Genomic DNA, 16,311 nt, shown 5'->3' with positions numbered 1-16,311 from the left:
AGGAAAACCAGTTGATTAGGCACTGCTCAAGAGAGAATAACTAAAAGGCTACTAAACATTTTAAAGTGCTCAACCACATTAGTCAACAAGGAAATGCAATTATAACTAAAATGAGTTACCACAACACACCCACCAGAATAACCGTAATATCAGGAGCTAATGAGGATAGGGAACAAGCAGAATTCTAATATACTGCTGTTGGGAGCGTAAATTGGTATAACCCTTTTGCAAAGCAGTTTGAAACTATCTACTAATGCTGAACAGCAACATCTTCTTTGACCTATCACTTTCTCTCCATGGATACGTACACCAAAAATATTTCAAGAATGTTCATAGCAGCACTATTCATAATAGGACCAAAGGGGCAACAATCAACAGGTACAAAAGTAGAATAGATAAATAAATGATAGTATTTTCAAACAACGGAACACCATATAGCAAGGAAAATGAATGAATCTCACAAACTTAATGTTGAGCAGAAAAAGGCAGCATGAAAAAAGTATATACAATATGATTGCATTTATGTAAATTTCAAAATCAGGCATAACTGACATATAGCGTTAGAAGACATGATAGTATTTACATTGGAGGGTGGTAGTGACTGGTGCCTTTGGGTACAGGTAATGATTTTTTCTTGATCTGATCTTAATTGTGCATTTACCTTATTAAGAAAAGAATCCATCCAACCGTACACATTATTTGTATGCATCTCTACTATGTATATTATACTTGAATAAAAAGTTTAATTTTTAAAAATGGGAATAATATTTTTGCAAAAGATCACTACATGTCACCCTGTAGTAGCAGTCATTATTAAATCTTCAAATATTAAAATTGAACATTTGAGGTATGATCAAAGAACTATGTAGTTGGAGGAATCCTGGATCATCTGAAGTTACAAAGTTCTGCAGCTAGTTCCATGGAATACTTGAAAATAATCCTCCATAATTTCACTAAAAGCATATATATATATATATACAGATCTGACAGATACTATCGGAAGTGACTAACAGGTATCACCTAAGATACCAGGAGTTACCTATGATATTTTTTCTAATTTACGTATGCTTATATCTACTTATTTTTCAGATTAGGAATATTAATGAAAAAATTCACTTCTTTTTACATAATTTTCCTTTATTTACTCTACCATCTTTATGCTTGTGTATTTCATTTTTTTCCTGTGATTTGTCTGTCTTCTAAAACATTGACTGTATCCATTGATCCAAATAGACAGAAACTTCTGGGAAGGCATCCATATGAGGCGAAAAGATTTCCAAAAGCCAAGAAAACATTTTTGTGGCTGGACCAATCCTTGTGCAGACAACATGGCACTCATCAGTGGTTGATCTTGCGATGCTGGAGGTGAAGCCCTGCATTTATATAGCTGTGAATTCGCTTTACAAACAGCTGTTCTGCTGGGGTTTGTCCTGTCCATAATCAGTTTCACTTCTGGTTAGGGAACAAGCATAGAGATTTAGATCAGGGAGGAGTACTGACTGCAAACTTCCTAAACATTACTTATCTTTCCATTGTTAGCCTAAGTATTCTGGATATTATAGGATCAATTATTTCACCGTTTCATGCCTTCAAAATTTTTCAAAGTTTTACATTGAAATATATCTTTCTTCTGTGCAAATTTGCTTTATTTAGCAATAAGCATAGAATCCTGCAGATATAGGCATAAGTGAAAATGAAAGCACTCTACAATGACAAGGTGTAATTATAGCATTATTATTTAGAAAGTATCTATTTAACATTCTCTTTTCCACTGAGCACTGAAAGCAAAATATGTACTCCCATTTAGCTTTTGTAACTGTGTCATTATGCTTCAAGCTTTTGTTTGTTGGAATTCAAGTGTTAGAATATAGAAAATGAATATTAAATATATACCCTAATTGATCTCATTTAGGTACTGTTGGTAGAGTTACTACTTTTAAGAGAAAAATCTCAACCCTCTCTTTAAGTTTTCCTAAAATGTGGGAACTCGAAATCTTATAGAAACAAATAAGTAGGTGTTTGTTTCTTCCAGTTAAGTAGATAGTTTGATTTCCCAGAGGGCATGTGGTGAGTGCAGGAAGGAAGTGAGGCAAGACTTTGTGGGAATTATCTGAGCCTTAAAGAAATTTAGAAGATTTGGATGTTAAACAAGGTTCAAGTTGGTTCGTATTGTGAATGTCTAAACTGTTTTGCCCTTCCTTTGTGAAGCACCATAAAGTCAGGTGTGAATAGACTGTGAAATGGGCTTTTCTTGTGCAGCAAATTTCAGTCAAATGGTGATCCTATTTAAGCACATATGCAGCAGCCTGTTTTGTGGGAAAGTTTTATGTATAAACCTGGGGATGTGATCAAATGAACGTAATTGCTAACTTGAATTTGAATCATGGGATAATTCTTAATTTTCTTCACCTATATTAAGGCATTTTTTTCATTATCTAACTGGTGAAGATTTGAGATTAGAGATATACATATATACACACACATGTATATATACTTACATATATGCATATACCTAAAAGGACATGTCTCAATTTAATATAGGTTAAAATCTTTTAAAAATTAATAAATATGTACAGAATAAGAAGAATGTAAAATCTAACTAGAAGAGAGTCAAAATAAAGGAGACATAAAGAACTGAGTATGCATTTGTCATAACTGATCACTCATTACTGAAATGACTAGGCCACAACTATGGTTGACATTTTCAATTAAGAAAACAAGAAAATGCAAAAATGAGTTTTCATATGAGTTTTTTAAGTGAGTAATTCTTATCAAGACTTCTGATTTACAAAATGAGTGCATGCTTACTATGGAAAATACAAAGAAAAGCTACAGTAACGCTAAGTAACATATATCAAACAACTTGCATACCCTCGGTACTTTATGTCGTTGCATTACTTCTCACAAACACCTTATGAAGTAGCTATGATAATTACTTAACACTGTAAAGTTGAGGAAACTGTTTCTCACAAAGGTTAACTTTTATCCAAGTCACACAGCTAGTAGATAGCAGAGCTAGCACTCAATTCTAGGTCTTGTTGACTCAGTAACCCAAACCCTACTAAAGAGTAGGAACAAAAGAAAATAATAATCACTTACAATACTAACATTCTGATATAGATACACATACAGCCAGACCCACATACACAATCGCTATAAATCTGTGGGGTAAATGGTATTTATTATTGTTTTTACTTAAAAGTAAATTGTCGTACAAGTTCCTCCTATTTCCATTTACCAAGTATCTACTGGAAAGTGTTATTTTGAAAAACTTTATCAAATCAAGATATTCCAATTTCTGATTGAAAAGTCTGTACTCTCCTTCAGGAATATAAACTCTGTTGGAGGAAATAAGATTGTTACTTTTTTTCCTTACGTTTTCACGGATACAGTTAAGAGTATAAGACCTGGGGTCTTAAAACATAGGCTGGTTTGTTTTTTGGTCCATTTTATGGATCTGTGTCCATAAACAATGTTCTCACCAGTTTGAATACAGACAGTCCAGGTATAGTATCTAACTCTGAATGATAAGCTTTGATCTCCTCGGCCTGTGTCATGTTTTGCCTCTCCCAGATCTTGCCCACAACAGGCCTTGAGTTCATACCCTTCACTAACTCCGGGAAAAATGTTGTAGTTTTAATATACATTAAATGTTGCTTCTTGGATGGTCAGAAGTACAAACAACTAATTTCTGGGATACAAAATTGAATTGCTTATGCTTAAAATGTTTAATGATCTCTCCAAGCCCCTGCTGCACATTGTTTATGAACTTTCACTGTTCAAGTTCAGTGTGATGGTTAAGATAGTACACTGATTGTTGGCCATAGTCCACAAAAGTCCAATTGAAGCCTGGCTGGAGCTGTTGTCAGAATCACCCAGGAACTGGTTGCTGCTAAATACAGAGAAAGTACATGAGGAGGTTGAGTTGGTGGGTGTACTTATGTGTTCTGAAGAAAGAACAATTTTTTGCTTTCAAAGCAAGTTTTAGCAGTATAAAACCAATGCTTGTGAAATTATTTTATGCGAGAGAAGCCATATCACCATTCATATTGAATAAAGATATGTAGATTTATTTTAGTTTAACACTAGAATTTTCTGTTTAAAGCGGTACCCAAAACTTTATGCATGAGCAACAATCAAGAAAAACTGGACTGGAAAGAATTATTGTACCAAATGAAGTATTCTTACGTTGCATTAGATTTCTTTTCATTGCTAGCAGAGTTTTCTCTATCATATCCAATGAAAACACAGCTATTCTGACACAAACACTAGATGCCAATTGAGTACAACTATACGATGTTTTTCTGGAGTGTACACCTTCCCAAGAAAATCAGCAGATAGTGGTAGGAAAAGTCAGAGGCCTCGGCCTAAATTCTACTCCACCATTGAATCATGAAGACAAGCAAGGCAGTAGTCTACTTTATATCCTCAAATTACAAAGGAGGTACAATTTGCTAGTTTTTACCAATATTATAATATAAGGGACATGTGGAACAAATCTATCATTTTGTTTTCAAGGAAAAAGATGGTTACAACTCTCCTTTTTGGGCCCAAACATTTGAGAGAATGAAATTGGCAAAAAATAAGAATTATAATTCTCTCAAATGTGACCACCGATTTGAGCAAAATCACCATATATGAATAACCACAAAAGTGAATAAGTGAAGGAGCCGATCTTTTGTTTCCCTCGTCTGGCCCAAACACCAGTTCAATGCTTGTGCTGTTTTGAAATGAGAAACTGTAAAAACAGCCATGTATTTGGTTATAAATGTATCAAATATTTAAATAAATGAAAACGTTTGGTTCTCTTTCTCAAATTTTCAGATTTTTATCAGAATATTCTATTTTACATCAGCTACCACCTCAAAGCAGAGGTGAATATGGCCGAACAGGCATATGGAAGCTGCCACTCTAGAAAACTAATAATTTCACTAATTGGTGTTCTAAGCCCCCCCTTAAATCACTGTCCTAGATGGGACTTCAATGTGAGTAGAACATGTACATTCAGAGTCCCTTGTTCTGGTAGAAATAGCCTCTCTCTCTGGAAGATGGAGAGAAAAGGGGCAGAAGCCACATTCTGCGGGTTTATGCAATTGTGTTTCTGACCAAAATGAAACCACCAAATGGTCTTTTTCCCCTATTCCAAAATTATCCCACATTTTCCTTTTAGAATTTCTTAAATTGGAATTTTACTTTCTTTACCTACTTTAGAAAAAGTATCATTTTCATTTTTATGAAAAATCAAGTAAACATCATCCTGCTTAATACTAGTCATCTACCCTCCTGTAACAGCACATGTCCAACCCAAATATCTGCATGAGATCTTTTTCTGCATGAGAGAGAAAGAGACTCAGATACACGAATTCCATCGAAGACAAATGTTCTAACTCTAATAACATCTGGTGTAAAAAAAGAAATAAATATTAATCTGCACATCAAAACAGATATCTAGATAAACACATTTGTCTTTTTCTGAATTATTGTCACTATTACTGCCATTATGTATTGTTCTTCTGCATTGTCTTCATTTCTTCTGTATTAATAGATGTCTCAGGATTTAACCTGTCACTTGCACTGAAAAGAGAAAAAAAATACTCAAAATTAGACTGTCAGTTTGGTCACCAAGTCTTATCATGTGTGTCACTAGAAATTCTCATTAGTTACTTTTTATAATCATTAAATGTTACCCCAGTGACTGTGACATATAGAAAGAGTACATAGTTTACTGAATGTCACTGACTGGGCCTAGCCTTGTGTTCTATCTTTTTCCAGACCTTTGACTTATAAGGAGGAGAAGATTATAGGAAGTGAGGATGTGTTTACTCATCATACAATTTCAAAACTTAGGTGGTCTTTTAATAGGAAATACCATGCCAAGAAAGGATAGTCTCCATGTATTCCTCTGTGGACAATTTCGTTAAGCACAGGAATCCCACTACAAATTCATGACACCCTATTTGTGGCAGATGAGCTTCTTATATTTTCAGTGTGGATTTCATTCTCCTTCTCCTACAGGTGGTAAAATTTACAGTGAGCAATTGCCTGCCTTAAACCAGGATGTGCACACGTCAAGCACAGAGTCAAAAATAGGACACCAATCTCCTGACCCCTAACCCCTTCCTCTGTCCAGAGCACTGATTTTCTCCCTGCTCCACGGTGGCAACAGTAGGCATAGCCAGATGCCAAGAATTTGTTCCTTCTGTCATCAAGAAATAAATTTCATGGGTAAGGGAGCTCAGCTAGTCACTGATTGCAAAAAATGGAAAGCCAAATACAGCGTAAGAACTTGGTGCTGCTATTATTCAGAAGGTAAGAGATAGAGTGCAGAACTATTATTACGATTATTTGTAACTGGGGTACAGAAGAATGTGGGAAAGGAAGCAGGAGGGGCACAGGCAAAATGAGTGAGGAGCATGAAGAAGTTTCACTAAGAAAACAACATGTTTTGTGAGGCATGAGACCTTGAAATAATAACTGGAAGCTTTGATTGTATTAACAGATTAGTAGCATTCTGATTCTTAGTTATTTGCAGGGAATAACAGAGCAATGATGAACATATAGAAAGGACATTTTTCCCATGTCACTCTACAATAAGAAACACACTTGTGAGCAGAGAAATGCGGTGATCCTTAAAATAGAAGCTTTGGTGAAGGAACTAGCAAATAGTGTAATGACTCAATACTTAGAGTAAGACATTTAAACAAACTCCTCCAAAATTCTCCCAATGAACATGGAAACTTTTATTTACAGAGAATTAATAACACTATAATATAATCATAAATAATGTTTCAGAGAGCCAGCTTTATCCCCCTTAGCAAAGAGCTCACAGGAATGACTATAAAGTGAAGCAAGTCAAAAGTGACATGTCACTTTCATCTTAATCTCTTGACTTTTGTTTATATTACTTCCCTTTCAGGCAAAACCTCCCTCTTTCATTCAATCTACCTAAATTAGCCCCAGTATTGAAAGCCCAACTAAAGCCTCCTGATCCCCAATAAAGTCATCACTAATCAGCTCACATTGATGGCTCCCTTTAACTGGTAGTAGCCATTGCCTAACATTAAAATATTTTTCCAGTTTTTTCTTAGAATTTTTAAATATATAGAAAATGGAAATGAAGAGTTCAATAAGTACCCATACCCAAATTCAACAGTTGAATTTTCCTTCTTTTATTTTTGGTAAACATTTTCCAAAATAATTTGTAGACACAATGACACTTTATCCCTAAGCATATCAGTATACACCTCCTAAAAATGAAGATATTCCCCAACATAGTCACAGCATCATTTTCATATCTATGAAAATTAAAAATGATTCTGTAATCTAACATCAGGTCTATATTAAAATTTGTGCCATTTTCCCAAACAACATAGCTGGTTTTGTTGAACCAGAGAATCTAATCAATGTTTATGCTTTTGCATTAAACATCTGTACACTCACTTTTAAAAATCTTTTTAAAGATACTCAGCCAAGGATTTTTAATAATGTTCCACAAGTAAATCCACCTGATTAGTGCCCCATGCCATAATTTAAAACGTTCATCTACGCTTTGAATTTTCTGTAAAAGGAAAATAGGTCAAAACGTTTGATAAGATTCTTCTTAAAAAATTTGGCAAATATATTTCATAAGTGGTACTGTCATCTATACATCACATCAGGAGTCATATAACTTCAGATTGTTCTACTATTAATAATGCTAAATTCGACCATGTTTAAGGTAATAGCTGAAAGAATTGTTCTTTGCAGAGGTGCCATTATCCAGTCTAATTAGCAGGTAATGCTTCATAGTTCGAATAGTTAATCTTCAGTTTCTTTCTTGTTTTAGACTTCTAGCCACATGCAGCATTCTAGAGATTGGGAACTACATTTGACATTCTATTTTATTAGCTACAGAACCCAGAATCACAATGATGACATTCAGTAGGTTTCTAATGAATATTTATTAATGAAGGAATTTGCAACATATCAAGTCAGACACATTCTAGTTCTTAATGTTTCCATGTTCTGCTGCAGTCAGGTAGATTGCCCTAAGAAAATGTAGACCTAACTACTGCTTCTAGTTATGATGAAACTGTTTCCAGCAGACCAATCCTCCCACTAAGAGGAACAAATCAAAAAATAGGTATTTCAGAGCTTCCAAGGCAGCCAAGACTTTAAAAGCCAAAATATCATAAACAAGTAATGTTAATTGAGGTGTGGCCAACATTCTATATACCTGTTTTCCTCTTGAGGCACATGCTGATTCTTGGAAGAAGTAGGGGAAGAGGCTGAGAATCCACAAAAGAGGTGGTTGCTAAGAGGCAAAGAAGCCGGTAGAGTTGAAATGGAGCTAGAAAGAAAAAAATGAGAGTTCACAGCAACTAAAGCAGTGAAGACAATAGAAACCAAGATCTATGAGAAAAGTCAAGTTAAAGCATGAATCTAAGTTTTAGCAATTATTTTTCCATTAAGAAATTTTCTAAATTCTTAAGTTCCTCAGGTCGAAACAGAGAATATCCTTTAAAATGTACAATATTTACAGTCTAACAGTGCTCAAAAGAGAAAATTTTAAGTTCAGGATATGCCGGTTGGGAGGGGTCCTAGTAAGTAACCAAAACTCCCAGTTAGGAACCCTAAATGGCAAATCCTAGGAGTATGGATAATCCAGAGGTGGACCAAGACTTACAAAGGCCTACCTTAAATCAGCTCAGTGCCTGACCGCAATGTGGCAATCTATTCTATTCTAGTTTCCTGCCAGAAGATCTGCCCTACTCTGGTTGATTCTCTAAAGGAAAATAACGTCATCCAAATTCTCTCCAACGTTTCATACACAATCTCCAGCATTCAATGAAAAATAACCTGCCACACCAAAGAAAAGGAGCAGATCTGAAAAAACAAAACCAGAAACAGAAACACAATAACAAAAAATGATTCAAACATGCTCACAGGTGACCCAGATATAACAGTGACGAGATGTGAATTTTTAAATAACTGTCAATGCTGTATTTTTTAAATGACTAAACTCTACTTAGTTTAGAATTAGTCTAGAATTTCATCTGAGAAATAGAATATATGACAAAGTATCAAATAAAATTCTAGAACTAAAAATGAGAAGAACTGAAAAGAAAAACTCAATAGGTGGGTTTAAAACTAGATTAGACACAGATAAAAAGGTGATTAGTCAAATGGGAAATAGCTCAGTAGAAAATACAAGGACTAAATCACAGATACAAAGGAAAACTAAATGTGCAGAAAAGAGCATAAGACACTTAAGAGATGTAATAAAAATTCATACATATGTGTAACTGGTGTTCTAGAAAGGGAGAACAGAGAGATTGTGGCCAAAGTAATATTTTAAAATAATGGTCAAGAATTTTCCAAAAGTGATGAAAAATAACAAGTCATGGATTCAGAAGAACTACAAATCTCAAGCTGATGAATCAAAAAGTAAACCACATCTGGTTACCAGGGAAAAGGGGGGGCGGGGGGAGGGCACAGAGGGGGAAGTGGTGTACCCACAACATGACTAACAAAAATGTACAACTGAAATCTCACAAGGTTGTAATCTATCATAACATTAATAAAAAAAAAAAGTAAACCACATCTAGTAAAAACATTTTTTAAAACTACTGAAGACAAAGACATTAACAGAATCTTAAAAGCATTTAGAGGAAGAGGCCTATTTGCCTTCTACAGAGCATTGTTCTGTTGGCTTCTCAAGTGAAATTACTGAAGATGGAACACAAATGAATAATACCTTTAAAGGACTGAAAGAAAATAACCACCAACCTATAATTCTATACCCAGCTAATATTTCTTTCAAAATAAAAGGCAAAATAAACTATAAACTTCCATAAGTTTTATAATTTTACATTTAAATCTATGATCCATTTTGAGTTAATTTTTGCAGAAGGTATGAAGTTGAGGTTGAGGTTTCTTTTTTCTTACTCCCTTTTTTTTTTTTTTTTTTTGGCCTATGGCTATCCAATTGCCCCAGTACTGTATGTTGAAGATGCTATTATTTCTCCATGAAACTGTTTCTGCATTTTTGTTAAAAATAAAGTTGGCCAAACTTGTATAGTGCTATTTCTAGTGTGTCTATTCTGTTCCATTTTTTCCATGTTTATGCTTCCAATGTCACACAGTTTCGATTAATGTAATTATGTAATATCTTGAAATTGAGCTGAGTGATTTCTCCTACTTTACTCTGCTTCTGTAGAAGTGTTTTTGATGTTCTAGTTCTTTCACCTTTCCACGTAAATTTTAGAATAATCTTGTCAATATCTACAAAAAATTTTCTGGGTTTTGATTGATTTGATTTATTTTTCTGAGCAACTATAAATGGTATTGTATTTTTAATTTAGATTTCTGCATGTCTACTGCTAGTATTTAAAATACAGTTAATTTTTGTATGTTGACCTTATATGCTGCAACCTTGCTGAACTCACTTATTTGTTCTAGAAGGGTTGTATTATTTAATGGATTCCTTGGTCTACATAAACCATCATGTCATGTTCAAATAGGGACAGTTTTGTTTCTTCCTTTCTAGTCTTTTATTTCCTTCTTGACTTATCTTTCTGGCTGGATCTTCCAGTACTGTGTTGCATACCAACGGCAAGATTGGACATCCTTGCCTTACTGTCAATCTTTTCAGGAATGAATTCAGTCTTTCACAATTAAGCACAATGTAGCTGTCAGTTTTTGTAGGTATTTTTAATCAAGTTGAGGATACTCCCCTCAATACCTAGGTTTTTTAGAATTTTTATCATAAATGGGTGTTGGATTTTGTCAAATGAGTTTTCCATATCAATTGATATGATCAGATGACTTTTCTTCTTTACTTTACTAATATGGTGGATTACATTGTTTAATTTTCCAATATTGAACCATCCTTGAATCCCTGGAATAAAATCCACTTAGTCATGGAATATAATTCTTTTTGTATATGGCTTAATTCTATTTGCTAATTTTCCATCAATAATTTTTGCAGCTTATACATGAAGGATACTGGTCTGTAGTTTTCTCTTTTTTTGTACTGGCTTTGGTTTGGAACTGGTTTCATAAAATGAATTGGGATGGGTTCCCTACTCTTCTATTTTCTGGAAGAGATTGTGTAGAATTGGTGTTCTTTAAATGTTTGGTATAATTCTCTAGTGAAGGTATCTGGGTGTGGAAATAACTTTTTTAGAAAAAAAACTTGATTATAATTTTAATTTCCTTAATAGTTAATAAGGTTGCTCAAATAATCTGTTTCATATTGAGTTAGTTGTGATAATATGTACTTTTGAGGAACAGGTCTATTTCATCTAAGGTGTCAGATTTATGTGTAGAAAATTATTTGTAATATTCTCTTATTAACGTTTTCGTGTCTGTAGGGTTTATAGTGATATCCTCTGTTTCTTTCCTGATGTTCGTAATTTGTGTCTTCTGTGTTTTTCATTTCAGTCTTGCTAGAGATTAGTCAATTTTATTGGTATTTTCAAAGAATGGGGTTTCTATTTTAATTTACTTTTCTCTACCATTTTTCAATTTTATTGACTTATGCCCTTTATTACTTCTTTCACTGACTTACTTTGTGTTTATGTTACTCTTCTCTTTCTAGGTTCTTGAGATGGTAGCTTATCTTTTTTTTTACTTTTCTTCTTTTCTAATGATAGTGTTTAATGCTATAAATTTTCCTTTCAGCACTGTTTAGCTGCATCCCACAAATTTTGAACTGTTGTGTTTTCATTTTTATTCAGTTCAGTGCATTTTTTTATTTCCTTTGAGACTTCCTCTTTGATTCATAAATTATTTAGGAGCATATTTTCTATTTTCTAAGTGTCTGGAAATTTTCCTGTTTTCTTTGTTACTGATTTCTCATTTGATTCCATTTTGGTCAGAGAACATACTCTGTAGGATTTCAGTTCTTTCAAATATGCTGAGGTTTGTTTTATGGCCAGGATATTGTCTATCTTGGTGTATGTTCTGTGAGAGCTTTAATACAACGTGTACTTTACTGTTTTGGGGAGCACTATTGAATAAATTTTGAGTTGTTCCTGTTGGTTGATGATGTCATTGACAGTTTTTTTATATTTTTGCTGATTTTCTGTCTAGTTTTTACATCAATTGTTAGAAGAGGGGCATTAAAGTTTCCAGCTATAAATGTGAATTTATATCTTTCTCCTTTAAGTTGTATCAGTTTTTGCCACATGCATTTTGAAGAAGCTATTGTTATGTGCATACTCATTTAGGATTTCTATGTCTTCTTGCCAGATCAACACTTTTAACATTATGTAATATTCCTCTCTGACTCTGACAATTTTCTTTTCTCTGAAGTCTACTTCATCTGTTACTATTGTAGCCATTCCTGCTCCCTTTTAAGTCTGTAGAGTTATTTTGGTTCATTATTTTACTTTGAATATATGTATGTATTTGAAGTGAGTTTATTATAGACAGCATATAGTAGTGTCATGTCTTTTTATCTACTCTTTAGTTGGTGTATTTAGACCATTTACAATTAACAAAATTATTGATACATAGAGGTTTAATTGTCTCATTTACTTTTTGTTTTCTGCTTGTTCTCTCTGCTTTTATTTTCTGTTTTCTTATTCCTGCCTTTCTAGAGGTTACTTGAATAATTTTTAGAATCTGATTTTGATTTATCTACAGTGTTTTTTAGTGTATTTCTTTGTATATATTTTTAGTAATTTCTTTAAGTATTACTTTATACATACATTACATATGAAAGTCACAATTTATAATTAGATGGAAGTTTAGAAACCTACCTCCCTTTATGTCTCTTAACTCTCCACATTTATAATTATCTTAAATATTTTCTCTACACATATTGAAAAATGCATTAGACAGTGTTAATTTTTTTCTTCAATGATCAAACATAACTTAGAAAAATTAGAAAGGAAAGGGAAGTCTATTGCATTTACCCATATATTCACTTCTATCATATTCTTTTTGCCTTGCTGCTATTGTAAGATTGCCTCTTTTATCATTTATTTTCTGTTTAGATATCTTTTAGCCATTCTTTTAGAGTAGGTCTGCTAGTGACAAATTCTCTTAGTTTCTTTCATTGGAGAATGTCTTGATTTCCCTTTTATTAAGGAAAGATATTTTTGATAGATACAAAATTCTAGTTTGCTATTGTGCCATTTCCTTTCAGCCACCAGTGAATTTCTGATGAGAAATTCACTGTCATTCAAATTACATTTTCCATGTAGATAATTTCTCATTGCTCTCTGTTTCCTTTAAATATTTTGTCCTTGTCTTTAGTTTTCAAAAATTGTCTATGATGTATTTCATTGTGGATTACTTTGGGTTCATTCTGTTTGGGTTTCATTCAGCTTCTTGAATCTGTTGGTTTATGGGTTTTTGCCAAATTTGGAAAATTTTCTTCCATTATTTCTTTGAATACCTTTATAGCTCCACTCTCTTTCTCCTCTCCTTCTGAGACTTTGAAGACACAAATGTTAAATCACTTATTATAATCTCACAGTTCACTAAGACTCTGTCCATTCTTTCAGTCTATTTTCTTTGTTGTTCAGATAATTTTGATTGTTCTATCTTTAAGTTAACCAATTCTTTCTTCTGATCTCTCCAGTCTGATATTGAACCCATCCATTAAGTTTTTTACTTTGGAACTTGTATATTTTTAGATCAAAAATTTCTGTTTGGGTCTTCTTTACACTCTTTTATTTATTCGCTGAGACTTTATATTTTTTCTTTTCTTTCAAGTGAGTTTGTAATTGCTCATTGAAGAAATTTTATCATGGCTGCTTTAAATCCTAACATCTTTGTCACCTCCTTGTTGTGTCTGTTGGCACCCCAACTGAGGCAATTTCAGAGGAGGTAGGGTGAGATTCAGAAATTTTACCACTACTCAGCAGTAACAAGGCCACAGTTTTTACATCAAGGAATATTATTAGGGATAAAGAAGGAAAGAACATAATGATAAAATGTTCAATTCACCAAAAATCTTGTTAGTATTAATTGTGCATGCACCTTACCAAATAGCTTCAAAAAATATGAGACAAAGCTGAAAGAACATAAGCAGAAATAGATAATCCATATTTATAGTTGGAGACTTCAACATCACTCTGTAAGCAATCAATTAAACAAGTAGACATAAAATCAGCAAGGCTTTGGAAGACCTAAAGGATATCATTAACCAATTCACTCCAATTGATATTTATAGGATACTCAACCTGTGAACAGCAGATTTTAAGCATCTTTTTAAGCCTAATTGGAGCATTTTCTGGGCCATAAAACTAGCCTTAGCAGTTTTAAAATAACTAAAAACCATACAAAATAGTTTTTTTACTCTAAGGGAACTAAACTAGCAATAAATAACTGAAAGATAGCTAGAAAATATCTGAATATTTTGAAAATAAACAACATAATTCTAACTAACCCATGGATCAATGAGGAAATTATAAGATAATTTGATTTAATGAAAATGAAATACAATATATCAAAATTGTGGCATGCAGCTAAAACAGAGCTTATAGAAAATTTTACATTAATAAATGCAGATATTAGAAAAGAAGAAACATCTCACATCAATTATCTAAGCTTTCACCTTATGAAACTAGAAGAAGAGGCACAAATTAAACCGAAAGCAAGCAGAGAAAGAGAAGCAACAGAGATACAAGCAGACTCGAGTAAATACAAAAAAAATAGAAAAATCAAGAAAATCAAAAGAAAAGAATCTCAAAAAAGTGGTAAACTTTAACAAAAATGACCCAAAAAAGTAAACACATTTACTAATATCAACAATGAAAGAGAAAGCATCATTAAAGAAACTTCGGACATCTATAGCAATAAACAAGTGTGAACTATTGCTACATACAACAACAAAAATGAATTCCACAACTTCATATTTTAAAAAGATTAGTCAGATGCACAGAAATCCTTTATGATGGTAGATGTCAGAATAGTGACTACTTTTAAAGAGGATAGTACTCTGGGTGTAGACGGGTCATGGGGTGTTTCTGTTGAGTAGAAAATTTTCTATTTCTGTTTCTTTGTCTGAGTGATGGATACATAGTTGGGTTCACCTTATGAAAATTCATTAAGCTGTAACATTAGTATTTGTGCACATTACTGTTATGTCTATTCCTTTACAAAGTTGATCCATAAAGTACATAACTCTCCCCAGCACCCTTAAGTCCCTTATCCCTTATCCCTTGATTTACTGCCATACATTCTCTGCAGATGACCATCAATAAATAAAGCCACTAGTCCAATGTGTGCACTTGTTCTCAGTCCTTTGAGTACTTCTGGGGTTCATATTACAATCTTTGCTCTCCAAGCCATTTTGGCCTCAGCTGGGTTCTCAAGGATGCTCACAAAATCCTGTCCTGTGTCTTAACTGGCTCTCTCTTTTTATTTACAGTTATCACTGTCTTAACAAATCCACCGCTTTACCTCTGTCTTCTTCTCTCATCAGCTGACATTGCTTCCTCTGCTTTCATAAAACAGAAGCACCACGGAAACTTCCCCACACCACACCCAAAACTAGGAAATGAAGCATAGAAATCACATCTGTGATAGCAGGAGACACCAGGCCGTGGAGAGTGAACAACCAGAGCACACCTCAAGTTCCTCAACTTATTGGATAGTGTTTCTTCGACAGTGGGTGAGTAGCAAGATTCAGCAGAGATTCCACCATAATTTAAAGAACTTGGACAAATAATCGGGAATAAACAAACTCTCCCTTTCTTCTTCTGTTCTTTCAGCCAAAAAAAGAGTATTTACTTTCATGAAAATCTTCTTCTTTCCCCAAAAAAGTCCTTTCTCCTTTGTGAGACAAATATTTCTACCTCTGCTCTGGATTCCCTATCCGTCTCGTGATCCAGGATTATCTTCCACTAATGAATGCCTCTTTGCCTTTAATCTTCCTATCATTTGTACTCCTCAAATTGCAAGCATATTTATTCCAATCTCTACTAAAAGGAAAAACTCTGCCTTTCTGTCAATAAAACTCTATCTTTTATAGTATGTTGAGCTCCAAATCTTTCTATCCAGTGCCTACTAGAGATGTTCAACCTGCGTGTTACACAGACACCTCAGACAGATCCATTAAGAATTCCTAGAAGACCTTTATTTACCTACTCCATACAACAGTGTTCTTTTCATTCTTTTGTGCAGGCCGGAAGATTGAAAATCATCCTTGACTTTCCACTCACTGCATCCCAAGTCGTCAGGTCATGTAAATTCTACCTCCTAAAATCTCTTTCAAATGCATCTGATCAAGTTCATCTGTTACTCCTTTAATTCAGATCTCATTACATTTAAAAATGACTAGATTGGGTTAAAAACAAATCTAGCTATACTTTG

This window comes from Equus caballus, chromosome 18 (genome assembly GCF_041296265.1).
Source record: "Equus caballus isolate H_3958 breed thoroughbred chromosome 18, TB-T2T, whole genome shotgun sequence".
NCBI classification, from domain to species: Eukaryota; Metazoa; Chordata; class Mammalia; order Perissodactyla; family Equidae; genus Equus; species Equus caballus.
The sequence above is the reverse complement of the archived record's forward strand: the minus strand, read 5'-3'. Positions refer to the sequence as shown.